General features: G+C 37.0%; 1 protein-coding gene and 1 pseudogene across 1 annotated transcript in view; one reads left to right on the plus strand and one right to left on the minus strand.

The window, feature by feature from the left end:
- DIPK1A (divergent protein kinase domain 1A) overlaps positions 1-16336 on the plus strand; it is a 122262-nt gene that overhangs the window by 12047 nt on the left and 93879 nt on the right. The gene's annotated exons all lie outside the window — the stretch shown is intronic.
- Positions 10365-13043, minus strand: LOC121486384 (annotated as a pseudogene).

Raw genomic sequence — 16336 nt, forward strand, 5'->3', positions numbered from 1 at the left:
GCATCTTTTTATGTGGTTGTTGGCCATTTTTATGTCTTCTTTGGAAAAGGTTTCTTCTTAATTTGTTGTTTCAGATTGGTAGTTTTTTCAACAGGGTTATGGGTGAGTATAAACAGAGTTCCCCTTTCTGTTCTAAGAACTGAGTAATTATGTTTAAGGATATTCTTGCAAGAGAGATTTATAACATGCTAACAACTTCCTGAATTAATTACTACAGCCATTTCAGATATGCATGGTGTCAGAGTCACAGACTAATAGATCCTAGAGCTGGCACTACAAGTTATACTGCCTGCCCTCAACTACTTGAAAATTAGAGCTTCTTGTTTATATTAAATTTAAAATATTGATCAACATGCCAACCTCTCTGTACCATTGATTAGATCTAGTTTTTGAATGAAAAGTGATAAAAGATTTTTGAGATAATGGGGATACTTGAAAATGGATATTATTGTATCATTGTTAAATTGTGGTATATAAGAGAGTATCCTTAGTTTTAGAAGGTACAAACTGAAATGTTTAGGGTAAAAATACCATAATGTCTATAATTTACTTATAAATAGTTCAGGAAAATGTGTTCGTATATATATACATATAGAGAGAGACCAGGGTGTCTTAACTGCAGCACTATTGACCTTTTGGGATAGATAATTGCTTGTCATGTGGGGCTCTGTTTTGTAGGGTGTTTAGCAGCATCTCTGGCCTCTGCCCACTAGATACCAGTAACACTCCCCAGTAGTGACAATCAAAATGTCTCCAGACATTGCCAAACGTCCTCTGGGATGCAAAATTTTTCCTAGTTGAGGACCACTGATAGAAGAAGAAAGCAGGAGAAGAGATATTTATGTATGTTTAGAGAGAACGAGAAAGCAGGCAAATGTAGGACAATGTTACCAATTGATGAATTTAGATATAAGAGTATTTTTTGCACTATTCTTTTAAATTCTCTACAGACTTGGGCAGCCCTGGTGGCGCAACGGTTTGGCGCCGCCTGCAGCCTGGGGTGTGATCCTGGAGACCCAGGATCGAGTCCCACATCGGGCTCCCTGCGTGGAGCCTGCTTCTCCCTCTGCCTGTGTCTCTGCCTCTCTCTCTGTGTGTCTATGAATAAATAAATAAAATCTTTAAAAAAATAAAAATATTATAAAAAATTCTCTACAGACTTAAAGATGTTCAAAATAAAACATTGAGGGAAAATACATTAGACTGAATTTCATAATAACTGAGTATTAGTGGAAAATGTGTGAATTCTGTCCAAAGTTACATTAAGGGTCAATAAAATGAGATTTGATAGAGCACATTTGACATCAGTAATTAAAGAAAGTATGTTAGTTTTTCCGGTGGTCCTAGAATATATTACCACAAATTTAGCAGCTTAGGCCAGCATCCATTTGTACCTTTATCTCACAGTTCTATAGGTTAGAAATCTGGGCAAGTGTTTGGCCAGGCTGGTTGTCTGCTCCAGGTTTCAAAGGTTGAAAATAAAGGTGTCACTAGGGTTGGTTGACTTTCTGGAGCTCCGGGGATGAGTTGGCTTCTGGGCTTTTTCAAGTTGTAAGAATTCAGTCCCATACTTTTGTAGGACTGAGGTGTCTCTTTTCTTGCTGGCTGTTGGCTGGGGTGGTTTTCAGTTTCTAGAGGCCCCCTACATTGTCTAGTTCATGGCTCCCTTTCTCCATCTTCAAAGCCTGCAAGAGTGGTAGAGAGTCCTTTGCATGGTTCATATCTCTGATTTCCTTTCTGCCTCATCTGCTCTGCCTTTTTTCTCTTCTGCATTAAGAGTTCACATGATTACATTGAGTATAGCCAGATAACCCAGGATATTTATTTTAAAGTCAATTGATGAGTAACCTTAATTCCAGCTGCAAAGTACCTTCATTGCAGTACCTAGATTAGTGTTTGATTCAATAATGGGGGTGGGAATCTTGGTAGACATCTTTAGCATTCTGCCTACCATAAAAAGAATATAATGGAAATCTGACAAAAAAAAATCAGTTATTTCCTGAAATGTTTTATTGGTGTCTCTCCCATTACTATTAGGTTGTTGTTGTCATAGAATCATGACAATTATAATCAACAATTAAAGTTGTCATAGAATCGATTTTATGAGTTGAATTTTTTAGTTTATTTATTTATTTTTTTTAGGAATCTCTACACCTGACATAGGACTTGAACTCCTGACACCAAGATCAAGAATTGTATACTCCTTTAACTGAGCTAGCTAGGCATCCCAAAAGATTTGTATTTATCATTCCAGAAACTACTATGGGAAGAATCATGGATATTTACTAAAGGAAGAAAATGCAAATAGCTGCTGAACATCACATGCAAAAATATTTGTTTTTACAATAGATAGAATTCTTAAAACTTTTGTACCTTTATACAAATGAAAGTAAGAGCACAAAAATTTCACTTGATGAACTCTTAAGAAAACTTTCTTAAAATGTAACTTATTTCTCTTTATTACTGTGATAAACTAAAGTCGTTCTTTACTGCTTAAAGCACTTTAAGCTTGGTTTTATTTTTAACGTGCCAAGTGACAACATTTTCAGGCACACCTGATCCAGTAGAACTCACTTTGTCTCCAGTGAAAGCAGAGCCTATTTATTACCCATACCTTGCCCTTTGTCCTGAGCATACACTCAGATTGTGCAAAATGATACAGTATAGTACTCATGTGTTTACATGCATTCAGAAATATTCTGTAACCACTCTTAAGATATACTGAGCTCTGGTAGCATACATTCCCTTCTCTCTTGTATTCCTGTCTTTATCCTTACCACCACCACCATCTTATCACCATCATCATATTTGAGGCCTTTGCCTACTCCCATGCCTTCCAGTCCATCAACCCTACCCCCATGCTTCCCTCCTTTCCCTACTCAGTCAGGAGACCATGATCTGTCATTTCAGCTGCTCATTTACCATCTGTTTGTTGCCCTGACCTTCCTTCATTCTTTCCTGAGACTCCTGCCTTCTCCTTTAATCTCTTCAGTCCTTTGCTCCCTGCTTTCCCCCAGGACTCCAGCCTTCTTCGGCTTCTCTTTTTTTTTTTAATTTTTTTTATTTATTTATGATAGTCACAGAGAGAGAGAGAGGCAGAGACACAGGCAGAGGGAGAAGCAGGCTCCATGCACCAGGAGCCCGACGTGGGATTCGATCCCGGGTCTCCAGGATCGCGCCCTGGGCCAAAGGCAGGCGCCAAACTGCTGCGCCACCCAGGGATCGGCTTCTCATTTTTGTAGTCTGTTGGTCATTGCAACTAATCACATGGCTTCCACTACAACCCAATATTCATTGGTCTCAGTCTTGTTTCACCAGCCCGAACCTCTCCCTCAGATCCTTTAGATGGCACTTCATGTTTAATGTGTCCTAACCTAAACTCCAGCCCCCTTAAAACTTGCTTCTTTCCCTGTTTCAGTTATTGATACTCTCCACTTACTCAAGAGCATTTCCCTGTTGGTCAGTAAGGATGAGTACCTTTTCATGTACCTATTGGCCATCATCTCCTGCTGATACCATGATTCTCTCCTTCTGTCTCATTAGGCCCACTATTACAGCCTTCAGAATGGCCTTCCTATCTCATTTACCACTTTTAGTTCCATCTTCCACATTGCTTCCAGAATAATCTTCCCCTAAATGTACATCTGACCTAGTCTCCCTCCCTCTCCCTGCTGGTGAAATCCTTTAGTGGCTTTCCCACCATCTTCAGGAGACTGCAGAGTTCTGAGCGTGGCCCTTCATTTCTGGTCCCTTTCTGTCTTGCTGTTTCATTCCTGCCACCACCAACTCATGCACTGTTTGCCCTAGCAATCCTGAAAACCTTCCAGCTTACCGACACACCATGCTCATGTGTCAGTCTGTCTACCTTCCTCCTACCCACCTTGTTCTCTCCTTTGCCCTAGAATGCCCTTCCCCCTTTTCCCTGCATTCCTCTCTACCTGGTTTATTCTCAGTTTTCTACTTGTACTTCAGGTTTCAACTCAAAGAGGAAGTGACCTTTAAAGAATCCCTCCCTCACACCCCACATAGTGTTAGTTTGCCTCTTCTGTGCCCCAGACCATGCGTGTATGATATGTTGCACATACTTCTCTGACAGCATTTATGATACTGGTTTATCATCACTGGTTTTCATATCTTTCTTCTGTCCCAGACTGTGATTTCCTTGAGGATCAGGATGTCATTTGCCCTTCTCTGTCTCCTGTGCCTAGCCCAGAGCAAATGTTGAGTAAATGTTTGTGGAGACAGAGTTTTATGGGGCTGATTAGATTTATATATATATTTTAAAAGATGTATTTATTTCAGAAAGAGAGAGCAAGCAAGCACACATGAGGAGGGGAGGTCAGAGAGAGGGAGAAAATTAGACTCCCTACTGAGCATGGAGCCAGAGGTCATGAGATCAGGGGCTTGATCTTATGACCCCAAGATCATGACCTGAGCTGAAATCAACAGTTGGTTGCTTAACCAACTGAGCCCCCCAGGCGTTTTTAGAGTAATCCTTTATAGAAAAGAAAACATGTATACTATAAGTAAAATAGCATAGATAAGCTTATAATGCAAATGATAGGTCTCCCCTTTTACTTCTCTTTACTCCTGAAAGATAGCCTCTTTGAACTTCTTATCTTTTGGGATTTCCTAGTGGCCACATGTCTAACTTCTAGAGCTCTGTATCTAAAAACTTCATACATCCTAGGAGGTGCCTTGTTCTCATATACTTTTTTATATCTTAAAATATTTATTTTTGTCAGAATAACTGGTTATTTTCTGTTTCTGGTTTATTGCTACAATAAGTGTTCTTTCTCCATAAAAAAATCCATTCAAAGTTATTCTGATATGCTTTTAATGTCTATTTTTGTATAAACCACAATATATATAGTAGATTAATACAGTCATGAGTTTATGTGGGGCATAAATAAGTAAATATACAAATGTTAGGGATTTGTGCTCTAAAATACTTTCCTAAGAGGGTTGTACAATCAAAAGGATTTGGGGCTCCTGTTCCAGATAATAGACTTTTATCTATTTTTTTCCATTGATCAACTTTAGATATTATCTAATGACTTTCCACTTTCAAAACTGAATGTTTAGGTTTCTAACACTATGGTCATCGTAATCTCTCTTCCAGTGTTTGATACAGTAGTTGTATTAATTTTACTTCCTTTGCTGCTTGACTTAATAACTTTAAATAATGATAACTCTATTTCTCATTTCATCGACTTATGACCGTATTTGTCGACTCTCCCATTTTTAAAAAGGGGCATTAGAACTTGTGCTTCTTTTTCCGTCTGCTTTTCTCACTTTCTGTCAGTGACACTTACTTTTACATCGTCAAAGTTGGTAACTTATATTTTGTCCTGTTACCAAGGACAGCCAAGTCTCTATATAAGTTGAATCTGAAAGATGAAAGCTATAAATAGTATTGTACTGTTATGACCTGTTAATTCTTCACAAAGGAAAGTCTCCCTTATGAACCTATGACCCATTGACTGCAGCATGAAGTTACTTTCTCCTTGTCAGAAAAGCAGGTAGGATTAACAGACAGGAACAAATGCCTCTTGTTATTAAGCAGATTATTGCAAGGATTTCTCCTTTTCCAAAAGCTAAATCATATTTCTGCCAGTGGAGAAGAGAACATGTGATGTTTGAACATTCCTTTTAAAAAGTTTCTTTTTGGGACGCCTGGGTGGCACAGTGGTTGGAGCGTCTGCCTTTGACTCAGGGTGTGATCCCAGGAGCTGGGATCGAGTCTCACTCGGGCTCCTGTGGGGAGCCTGCTTCTGCCTCTGCCTATGTCTCTGCCTCTCTCTCTCTCGGTCTCTCATGAATAAAAAAAATCTTTTTTTAAAAAAAGTTTCTTTTTGCTTAGAAATCATGTTTACTTGCTTTTTAATATTCCAATTAAAGAATAAAAAATTTAAAGCCTAGCCTTTAGGATCTGTAATGAAGTAACAGAGTTATGATTTGTGATTACCATAGGCTGCAATTTCTTTCCTGAATGATCAATATACCTTATTTTTCTGGATGGTTACCTACTCAGCAGACAATTCTTCTGACATCTGCCCCCAAACTGAAGTGAACTGAGCTAGTTCTGGAATGCTGGACCATTTGAATAAGGAAAACAACTATAATCTTTAGGGAGAGTATTATAGGTAGGAACTGGCTATCATTTGGTGCCATGTTTATAGAAAATAAGAGTCAAACACTTTTGCCAGTCTTTCTTTTAAGATCCTGAAATTTATGTCTTGAGGCCAAAGTATCAAAGTTAGTTCTGGCCTAAAGATGAAGGATATCTCTATTTATAGTATCCCCTAAAATATGATTCTATAAATATTTAGTGCAGAGCCAATTTGTGTGCTAGGATTACATTTTCTTCTCTCCAGGGCCAGGGTAATGAACCCAAGACTCTCTAGATCTGTTATCAATAACAAATAGATCCTCTTTTCTCATACTCCATTAATTTCTTATAATTGGGGTACATATAAGCTTGCTTCATATTTGAAATGTATTTTTTGTCCCCTTTTTTCCCCCAGGGAGTTTCTAATTGTCTTTCTTACTTTTATTCTTCTCTTTCTCCTTCTCAGGCATAATATACCTTTGTCATGACCTCACTTCTTCTCTACTCTCAGGTCTATTTTTTTATTCTGTGGAATCCTTCTTTGTACCCAAAGGCTTTTGTAGGCTACTGCCCTGCTGTCTTCTGAGGATCTCCTTCCACTACTCTACAGGAGTAGTCTCCCACAGGATCCACTTCCACTGTCCTGATTTCTTCCATCATCTTACTGGAATGTATCCAGAAATAAGTTCTTTAGAAAGGATATGTGGAAAATAAACTTTCTGAGTCATGTCTAGAACTGTCTATATTGTACCTTTATAATGGTTCCCAGTTGAGTTGGGTGTAGAATTCGGGGCTGAAAATAGCATCCTTTAGAAAATGTGAAGACATGGTTCCATTGTCTTCTGACATCCTCTGTTGTTGACAAGAAGCCAGTTTGTTTGTCAGTCTTTTCTGGGTGACCTGTGTTCCCTGCTCAGGGTCTCTTTTTTATATTTGTTTTTGAATTCCATGAGGAAATGTATAGATGTGGGGGTTTTATCATTAGTTGTATTCAGTACTCACTGAGCCCTTCTAATCTTAAGATTTAGGTCTTTATTTATCTCTGGGGAATTACCTTATTTCTTAAATAGTTTTCCCTCTCTTTTTTCTGTCCCTCTTTCTGAGGCTCTTATTAGTCAAATGTTGTACCTCTTGGATTGACTCTTATGTCTCTTATGGTCTCTTTATTATTTCCATATTTTTATCCATATGCTCTCATTCCGTGCCTCTCAGTTTTGTTTCCCAGACCATATGTTGATTTACTTTCCATGTCTAATCACTCTTTAAATACTAAGAATTTTAAATTTAAAGAATTCTTCCAAGTTCTTTGTTCCTTTTTTTTGTGGTTTCCTGTTCCTATTTTATATGGGTGCAATACCCTCTGAAATCTTTAGGGTATAGAAGTTTTTTTTTTAATGTTTTCTTATGTCCCTTAATTATGTTTGCTCCCCTCAGGGTTCTTTTCTTTTTTTTAAGGGTTCTTTTTTCTATATGTTTTTCTTAGTTGTTCTTTCTCATGCTGCTTGTTTTCCCCATGTGCCTGGCAATCCTGGTTGTCTATTCCTATTTTAGAAAGAAGGACTGAGGAAATGGATTTTCTATGCCACTTTAAAAGATGGTCTCTTTTCTCCCTAGACCTATTACCTGTGTGGATGGCTGACTGAGTCCTCTGTGTAGAGCCAGGTGCCGTGGCTGGCCTGCTTGGTCTAGGCCTGTGCTTGGACGCTGCCTTTGTGCTAGAGAAGTGCTCTGCTGTGGGCAGACTGTACTCCCGGTAGATGCCTTGGCTTTCTCAGGTCATTTGTTCTTTCAGCTATCTGGCTTTTTGACTGAGGGTTTGTGCCAGGCTGCCTGTGATCTGTGTGGGGGTTGGGGAAGCGGATGGGGATGCCAACCAGTGCAGTTCCAAGTACAGACCTTCAATTATTCCCTCTGTCTTCAGCCCCACTTTTCCCTTCTCTCCTGCCTTGTACCTGCTGGCCTGGAGCCCAGAGCCATCAGGTGTTCCAGGGCAGATTGGCTCTCTAGATTCCTTCTAGCATTCCAACAAGCATTTTGGCTCCCAGCTCCTCTTAGGTTGCCTTGTGGCTGTGGCTTTCTCTGCTTGTCTCATCTATCACCACAATTCCATCTGCTTTTTGAATTCTAGAAATTTGTTGTATCTTTTATACACTGGTGAACTCCTTAACTTCTCTTTCCTTTTGCTATTACAGGGTTATTGCGTATTTTGTCTCTTTTATTTGAGTGTGGTTTTGTAAGCTGTAGGTAGTAAACATATATCCTCAACCTACCATCTTGAACTAAAAGTCCTGGTGTGAATTTTAAACTATCTCTCTCATGAATATTTATCTAACCTGTTTATCTTCATGGCTGCAATGTCTATTTAAGCATTGCATAATTTATAAATTATTTCAATAAAGTAAGACAAGAGAATTAGAATAAATAACTTCAGAGGGATAAAGATAAAATGGCACTTTTTTTTCAGAAAATCTTGTATAATAACAACAGTTTATTTTGGTTAAAAGACGAAAAAAATTGTACTGAACTTGTAGCAGTGACTTGATCTCTGCTCTCAGAGAATTCACATGTTGGTTTAGGAAGTTTCAGGAGTTTTTCTGGCACTGATGGATAAATAATAAATGAATTTTAAAAACAACACAAACATTGGGCAGCTATGTACACAATGCAAATAATTAAAATAGGTGATGTGCTAAATCGTGTCAGGACATCTATTTGGCCAGCTGGTCAGAGAGCCTTTCTGTGGAGGGAATGGTTATTTGAGATCTGACTAAAGATCAGGAGACAACCAGGGAAAACCTGGGATCTTGGCATTACCATCGGACACCATATCCTTTCACTCTACTCAGATTAGGGCTTCCTACCCTTTGGTTTTGATCGTACTTCCGTCCTATAAAGATTTTTATATTAATGTAATGAATTGCTTAAACATTTCATAGCTTTTAAATAGCACTTTGGTGAAATAAAAGACTCATGAGATAATTTATTCCCCTAGGACAGAGGAGGGATAAACAAGGCTTTTTATTCTGTGATAGCAGATTGGTTTGGTAAATTTAAAGGCCTTAATTATTATGCTTTAAGCAACAACTTAATTTGCTTCAGTCTGATTCTTAGTTTTTAAGGGGGGTTCTTCCTTTGATATATCATGTTGCTATTTTGGTGCTTGTCATTTTGCTCTTGCAGTTTCTCTCATAAAAAGCATTTACAGCTCACTTCCATGGAATCCCTCTGCTAGTGTTGATATCGCAGGCTGCAGATGCACATTCACTTTTATCTTTAAATTGGGTACACTTTTCAAGGAGTATAGGGGAGAGATGGTTTAAGAGAGCCAATTTGTAGACCTTTAAACTCCCCATGTAGTTTTCCTCACATTGTTCTGGCTGAGAATGTGTTTGTGATGGAGGTGTAGGGTCTGCTCTTCCCTTTCTCTTTCACCATTGCCCCTTTCACACTATTAAAAAAGAAAGGCATACTGCTCTATCTCTGATCTCACAAAGGTCCCTGGATGTAAAAACACCTGGGCACCAAAGGGCAATTGAAAATATTGGTGTCTGTGGGAAGATAGTAGATGACTAAGTAAGGTTATCTCATGTAATGATGGATAAAGGTTCCTTTTGCAATTCCAAGGCTTTTTTTTTTTTTTTTTTTGCTCTTATGAAACTGAGAAAAGACCTAATTGATTTGTTTGCTAATTAACTAATAGACTGTTAAGTTGTTAAGTGTGTATATATTTTAAAGATTTTATATATTTGAAAGAGAGTGTGCACAAGCAGGGTGAAGGGGAGAGGGAGAGCAGAGAGCCTGATATGAGGCTGGATTCTAGAACCTTGGGCTCTTGACCTGAGCCGAAGGCAGATGCTTAGTCAACTGAGCCACTTAGGCACACCTATTAAGTATACTTTTGATGATATATTACTGTCATATTTTTAAAAAATATTCTTCAAAAATTTTTGAAGAATTGAGAAATAATTGCTCTAACAAGACTTCCATTCTCCTCTCATTTATGTGAAACAGGTTTCTCACCATTTAAAGTTATAAAAACTGAAAGTAGTGATAGAATTGGTGCTGAGCACTATTTCATCCTGGCAATAAATAATAGTCACTACATGGAAATGTGTACTAACTGAAGAAGAAAAACTTCACCCATCTCCTTTTAAATTTTATTTTTTTATGAGTCTAAGATTACATATATTTCAATTTGTCTTCTTATAATACCTTTTGGCTCTATGATAAAAATAACTCAGACATATGGAATTCAAGCTAATCTGTGTAACTGTCACAAGAAAAAAGCATTAAATGCATTTCTGAAATAAGTATTTTCATTTAATTTCAGAATCTCAAAACAGCATCAGACATTGGCTTTGTTTTGAAAAAGTTTATTTAAACACTAAGCTAGCTAAAAAAAACCTTCTTGAAAGGTTCAAACACAATAGATATAGAAAATGCTTTCCCACTAATCTCAATCTTACATAAATGGAAGAGGTGAGGGGGGAAAGGTGACAATTTCTTCAGCAGCATATATGGCTAAACTCATCAACTGCCTTAAACTGGAATGTCCATTACTAACCCTTAAAAAGTGCTGGGCAAATATCAAAAGTCAACCCACTTCATAAACCAGAAGACAACAATTTTAGGGTTACAATAAGTAAAATATTTTTGAAACACTTAAAAAACTTTTAAACTAGAGGAATCATGGGGCACTTGGGTGGCTCAGTTGGTTAAACATCTACCTTTGACTCAGGTCAAGATCCCAAGGTCCTGGGATCCAGCCAAGTCGGGCTTCCTGCTCAGTGGGGAGCCTGCTTCTCCCTCTCCCTGTTCCCTACTCGTGCTCTCTCTTGCTGTCTCTCTCTCCTCAAATAAGTAAAATCTTAAAAAAAAAAAAAAATCTCAAGGGATCATCTCTTAATTGTAAAAAAGAAAGGCATAAGAGAAAGTAAAAGACATTTAAACTAAACTGATTCTTCAATCCTCTTTGAACAAAAGAAATGAAAAATAACGGTTAATTAGCTAAGCTTTGTACTCTAACCAAACTAATTAATTACAGTAATTTAAAATGGGAACAGCCCACCTGTGTAGTTTGACAGTTTTGAATACTTTTGCAATGATTTTTTTTTATGTAGATACTAAATGATTGGTTATGCAATGTGCATCTTACGCATCCTGTATCTCTGCCAATCCTGTAGCTAAGGATCTAGTTCCAGTCATTCTTAGTACATGTCATTGGCAGCTGTGGAGGTAAAGCTTTGAAAGTAGTGTCAGATGTTGTCTAATAATTCTCACTGATAGCAGTCTGATACTCATTTTCTGCAGCTTCTATAATCTTTATAAATTATTTTGCTGTTTGTACTTCATTAGATGCTGTTAGGGAATCTAGTATATTTTTTTGACTCAGTGAACACTATTATCTTCATAATAGTGAACCTGAATTTTCAAAATGCCAACCACTTGAGTGGTTGAAGAAGTGATTGTAAACTTCCACTCTGACCTCCAGTGACCATTCCAAAAGTTTTTTGCTTGGAACTAATGGCTTTCTCTGCATGCAATAATGATTTGCTGTCCATCTATTTTTTAAAACCATATAACAATGCAGACCCCATTTAGATAATGTTCTTTTATATATGGTTGCAGAGTGGTTTCTACTGAAGTTCTCCATGTATCAACTGCATTTTCTGCTTCATATGGTCTTGGATCAGTTGCTTCCTTTCTGAAATGATCAAATTTGAAACAGATTCTTGTTGGAATCCAAAAACTTTCCATTTCCTAAGTTGCCATGTTCTTTTATCAATAACCTGTTCTTCATAACCTTCAATTTTTATTGGAGTAAACTGGTCCAAGTTATATTGTGCAAATGCATGAGCTTCTCCTTCCCTGAGAAGATTATCATTAAGTGGTAACCAAACATCATTAAGCACCTTATTAAATTCTCCAGGAGGAACATGAGTAATGAATTTTGCTGCTCTACTCACCTCCTCCTCATTGGAGAACTGCTCCTCCACATCTGCCATTTTCCTTCTGGCAACAAACCAGGTGGTGGCAATGGTGGCAGCAGCAGCCACCTGAATTCCCCTCCCACCTATCTCTTTAATACAGTTTTCTTTATTGCATTTAAGAATCTTTAAAATCAAATTTTGCAGTATATTTATATTTTAATTGATTGGTTACTAATTATAATTGTAAAAAAAACTCCAGAAGAAATTGTGTTAACATCTGAAGTCTTTTATTACAGAAAATAAAGAGAAATTTAGTTTTAATTTACAGACAGATTTTTGTTGGGGGAAAAATATAACTGTCTAGTAAAAGACTTTCAAACAGAAAATACATTACATTAGAAATAATTCATGTGGGAGGAATCACCTTTTCTCAAGCCTTTGTCAAAGCTTGACAGTATAGCTTCATTAATCAAGATAGTGTGGTACTAGTGGAGGAATAGATACAGATCATTGGAGCATGGGGAACCCAGGATTAGAGCCACATGAATATGCTTAATTAATTTTTGACAAAGAACCTAAAAGCAATTCAGATAGCTTTTTTTTTTTTCTTTTTTCTTTTTCTTTCTTTCTTTCTTTTTTTTCTTTTTTTAGGAATAGCTTTTTTTTTTTTTTTTTGGAATAGCTTTTTAATGATGGGTGCTGAAGCAATTAGATATCCATTAGCAAAAGAAAAAAAACTTTACGTAAATCTTATATAAAAATGAACTAAAAATAGATCATAGACAAAAATGGAAAACATAAAACTACAAAACTTGAAAAAAAAGTGGAGAAAATATTTGGGGCCTACAACTTAGGTAAAAAGTTCTTAGACTTGACATCAAAAACATGATCCATAAAAGGATAAATTGATAAGTTTTATCTCATCAAAAATAAAAACTTGGGGCAGCCTGGATGGCTCAGCAGTTTACTGCTGCCTTCAGCCCAGGGTGTGATCCTAGAGACCTGGAATCGAGTCCCATGTTGGGCTCCCTGCATGGAGCCTGCTTCTCCCTCTTCCTGTGTCTCTGCCTCTCTCTCTCTCTCTCTCTCTCTCTCTCTCTCTCTCTCTCTCGGTGTCTCTCATGAATAAATAAATAAAATCTTTAAAATAAAATAAAATAAATAAAATAAAATCTACTCTACAAAAAACCTTGTTAAGAGGATGCAAAGACAGGGTACAGATGGGGGGAAAATGTTTGCAAGCCACATATCTGACAAAGAACTAGTATCTAGAATATATAAAGAACTCTCAAAACTGTAAAAGACATACAATCCAATTAGAAAATGGGAAAAGGAAATGGTAAAATTGCTAAAGAGTTTAAATTCATTTGATACATTTATATTTAAGATGATATAACAGCTTTATTTTAAAATATCAATATTTACAATGAAGTTACTCCTGTGCAACTACTTAAACTTATGGTGAAAAATTTTAGATGTCAGTTTAAGAATGTGTGAGGGGATGTATAGTTTTCAAAATTTTCTTGGGCGTCTGCAAATAAAAAGCTAGATTTCAATAATACATAACCCCCATTGATGAAGGGGCTACATTCCAAAATTGAATTTTAAAAATCAAAATCTGGGGCATTTGGTTAAGCAGCCAACTCTTGGTTTAGGCTCAGGTCATGATCTTAGAGTTATAGGATGGAGCCCTGAGTCTGGCTCCAGGCTCAATGTGGGGTCAGCTTGAGATTCTCTCTCCTTCTCTGCCTTTCCTGCTTATGCTCTCTCTCTCAAATAAATAAATCTTTAAAAAAAAGAAATCAAAATCTTAATTGCCGGAAGTAGTTGAAATAAATACTAATGAACCTGGGAGCTTCCAGTTAAGGGTAGGATTAAAAAGGAAGAAGTATTGTACTATTTAGATGCTTTCATTGGCCTTTAATATCTATTTTTTGAATCAGTACAGGTGTGTTCAGTTGTGTTCCAAACAGGCAAGAAAGGAAAAAGAAAGGAGGCAGAGGAGGGTCCTGTTTTAGCAGTCTCTGTTCGAGAGGGCAGAGGGACAGGGAATATCCATCATCCGAAAAGGACTAAGTCAGGTTTACCATTAGATAATGCATGATTTCAGACTTCCAATTCCTACCTCCCCACCCAAAAATTTCTCTTTCTACCTGATGATGTCCTAGTCTTAAGTAGGAAGTTAAGCCTTCCATTTACACCATTGGCTGACTTAATTAATATATACCAATACTTTGAGATTAGCTAATGTTATAGGGTAAATTAACTGCAGTCACTTGATATATGTAAATTACATCTAATCATTTCTTAGATGATAGAGGAGTGGAATGTGAAAGGAAGAGTTATGGAATACAAGGAGGTGTTTGGGAAGGTGGGAAAGCAGAGAGTTATGCTCTGAAGGCTGCAAATAGAAAAAGAAAGTGAGGTATTTTGGTCTTGCTAATGGATTGCTTAACATGATTTATGAATGTTTTGGTTAATATTTTAAAATACTGCTGACTGCTTTATTAAGGAATTTATATCTCTGAGGATTAATTAATCTAAAATAGATCCCATTAAATCAGGTTAATAAAAAGTGGCCCATAGCTAGATCTGCCAAATAAATTTGAAAGTCATTATGTTATGTAGACTTCCCGCCCCAAAGGTGATAGAAATTAACCATACAAAATGATAGTATTGGGTTATAGATGTCTTATGTAGCAAGCCTTTTTATTGAAGTGATTTTTAAAAAAGATTTTATTTATCCATTTGACAGAGAGAGAGAGAGCATAAGCAGGAGGAGGAGCAGGTAGAGGGAGAGGGAGAAGCAGGCTCCCAGCTGAGCAGGGAGCCTGATGTAGGGCTCAGTCCCAGGACCCTGGGATCACAACCCCAGCCAAAAGCAGACACTTAACTGAGTGAGCCACCCACGCATCCTATTGAAATGATTTTGAACTTTAAAAAAAGTAGAAAGAATTCTAATGTTATATTAAGATGAGTAATATGCTTTAGCATGAGATTTCAAGCCTGTGATTTGCCTTATATCAAGCTCCTTTGTCTTTCTTTCTTTCTTTCTTTCTTTCTTTCTTTCTTTCTTTCTTTCTTTCTTTTTTTTCTCCTTTGTCTTTCTTAGCCTTATTTTTTTCATTTACTGGTGACATGGTAATGATAGTTGATAGGAACAGTTTTTTCTTACCTACCTAGTAACACTATTTTCAGTAATAAAAGAGGAATGCTTTAGCTTCCTCATAAAATGTTATGATATCCAAAAATTAATAAACATTTGAATGGCTTTTAAAAAACACATTATGGCCATCTATGTTGTGTGCTTGCCTATTTCAAGAACTTTTTTAAAAAAGATTTTATTTATTTATTCATGAGAGACACACAGAGAGAGGCAGAGACACAGGGAGAGGGAGAAGCAGTCTCCATGCAGGGAGCCCGATGTGGGACTTGATCCCAGGACCCTAGGATCACACCCTGAGCTAAAGGCAGACCCTCAACCACTGAGCCACCCAGGCGTCCCTCAATTTCTCCCTTCAAACTATTTCTCTTGGCATATATTTATGGCTACCTTGGATAAATCAATGTATTTTTTCTTATCAAGAACTTTTACTCTATCCATTACATAAAAATTTCTCAAAATTAATAAATTTCTGGTTATTTTAAAATTCTGTTATATTGAATATAGAAAATGTCATACTGTATGATGATAAATGCTTTAACAGCGTCACACAAAATTTCTTTTTCCACTTTCAGTTAGAGGATGGCATATTTTTATTACCTGATGTGAAAAAGATTCTTTTAATATTTTTGTAGAACTTGTAATAGAAAAGGGCCTAGACAGAATAATGCACAGAGAGATACAGATCGATACTATCTGTGTTTACTAAAGAGAGCCACATCGTCATCTTGTTCATATAAATGCTTTCAAGAGACAAGTAGTAGATGTATGTCTAAGGACATGAGGGTATGCCCTTCATCTAAGTGGTTGGTATACCTTAGAGTTACACATCGGCCACCTCCATGGAGAAGTGGTGCGAATTATAGCATCACTGGGAGGCTGCTTCATCTCTCGGTGTGGGGAGAGGTGAAAGTAGGGAATAACCCTAGTTCATGATTTAAGATTATGACTCTATGAAAAACTCTAACACTCATTAAGTATACAGTTCTTTGATATTGGCAAGTATGTTTTTAACTCTGTTATAGAGAATGGCATTTAAGGTTAAATCTTCATGTTGAATGGTTCAAAAGTAAACTTTGAAATTCCTTATAAATGAAGGATGATGGAATCACCCTCAGGTCAAAGTGTGAT

This window comes from Vulpes lagopus, chromosome 3, assembly GCF_018345385.1.
Source record: "Vulpes lagopus strain Blue_001 chromosome 3, ASM1834538v1, whole genome shotgun sequence".
Classification (NCBI taxonomy): Eukaryota; Metazoa; Chordata; class Mammalia; order Carnivora; family Canidae; genus Vulpes; species Vulpes lagopus.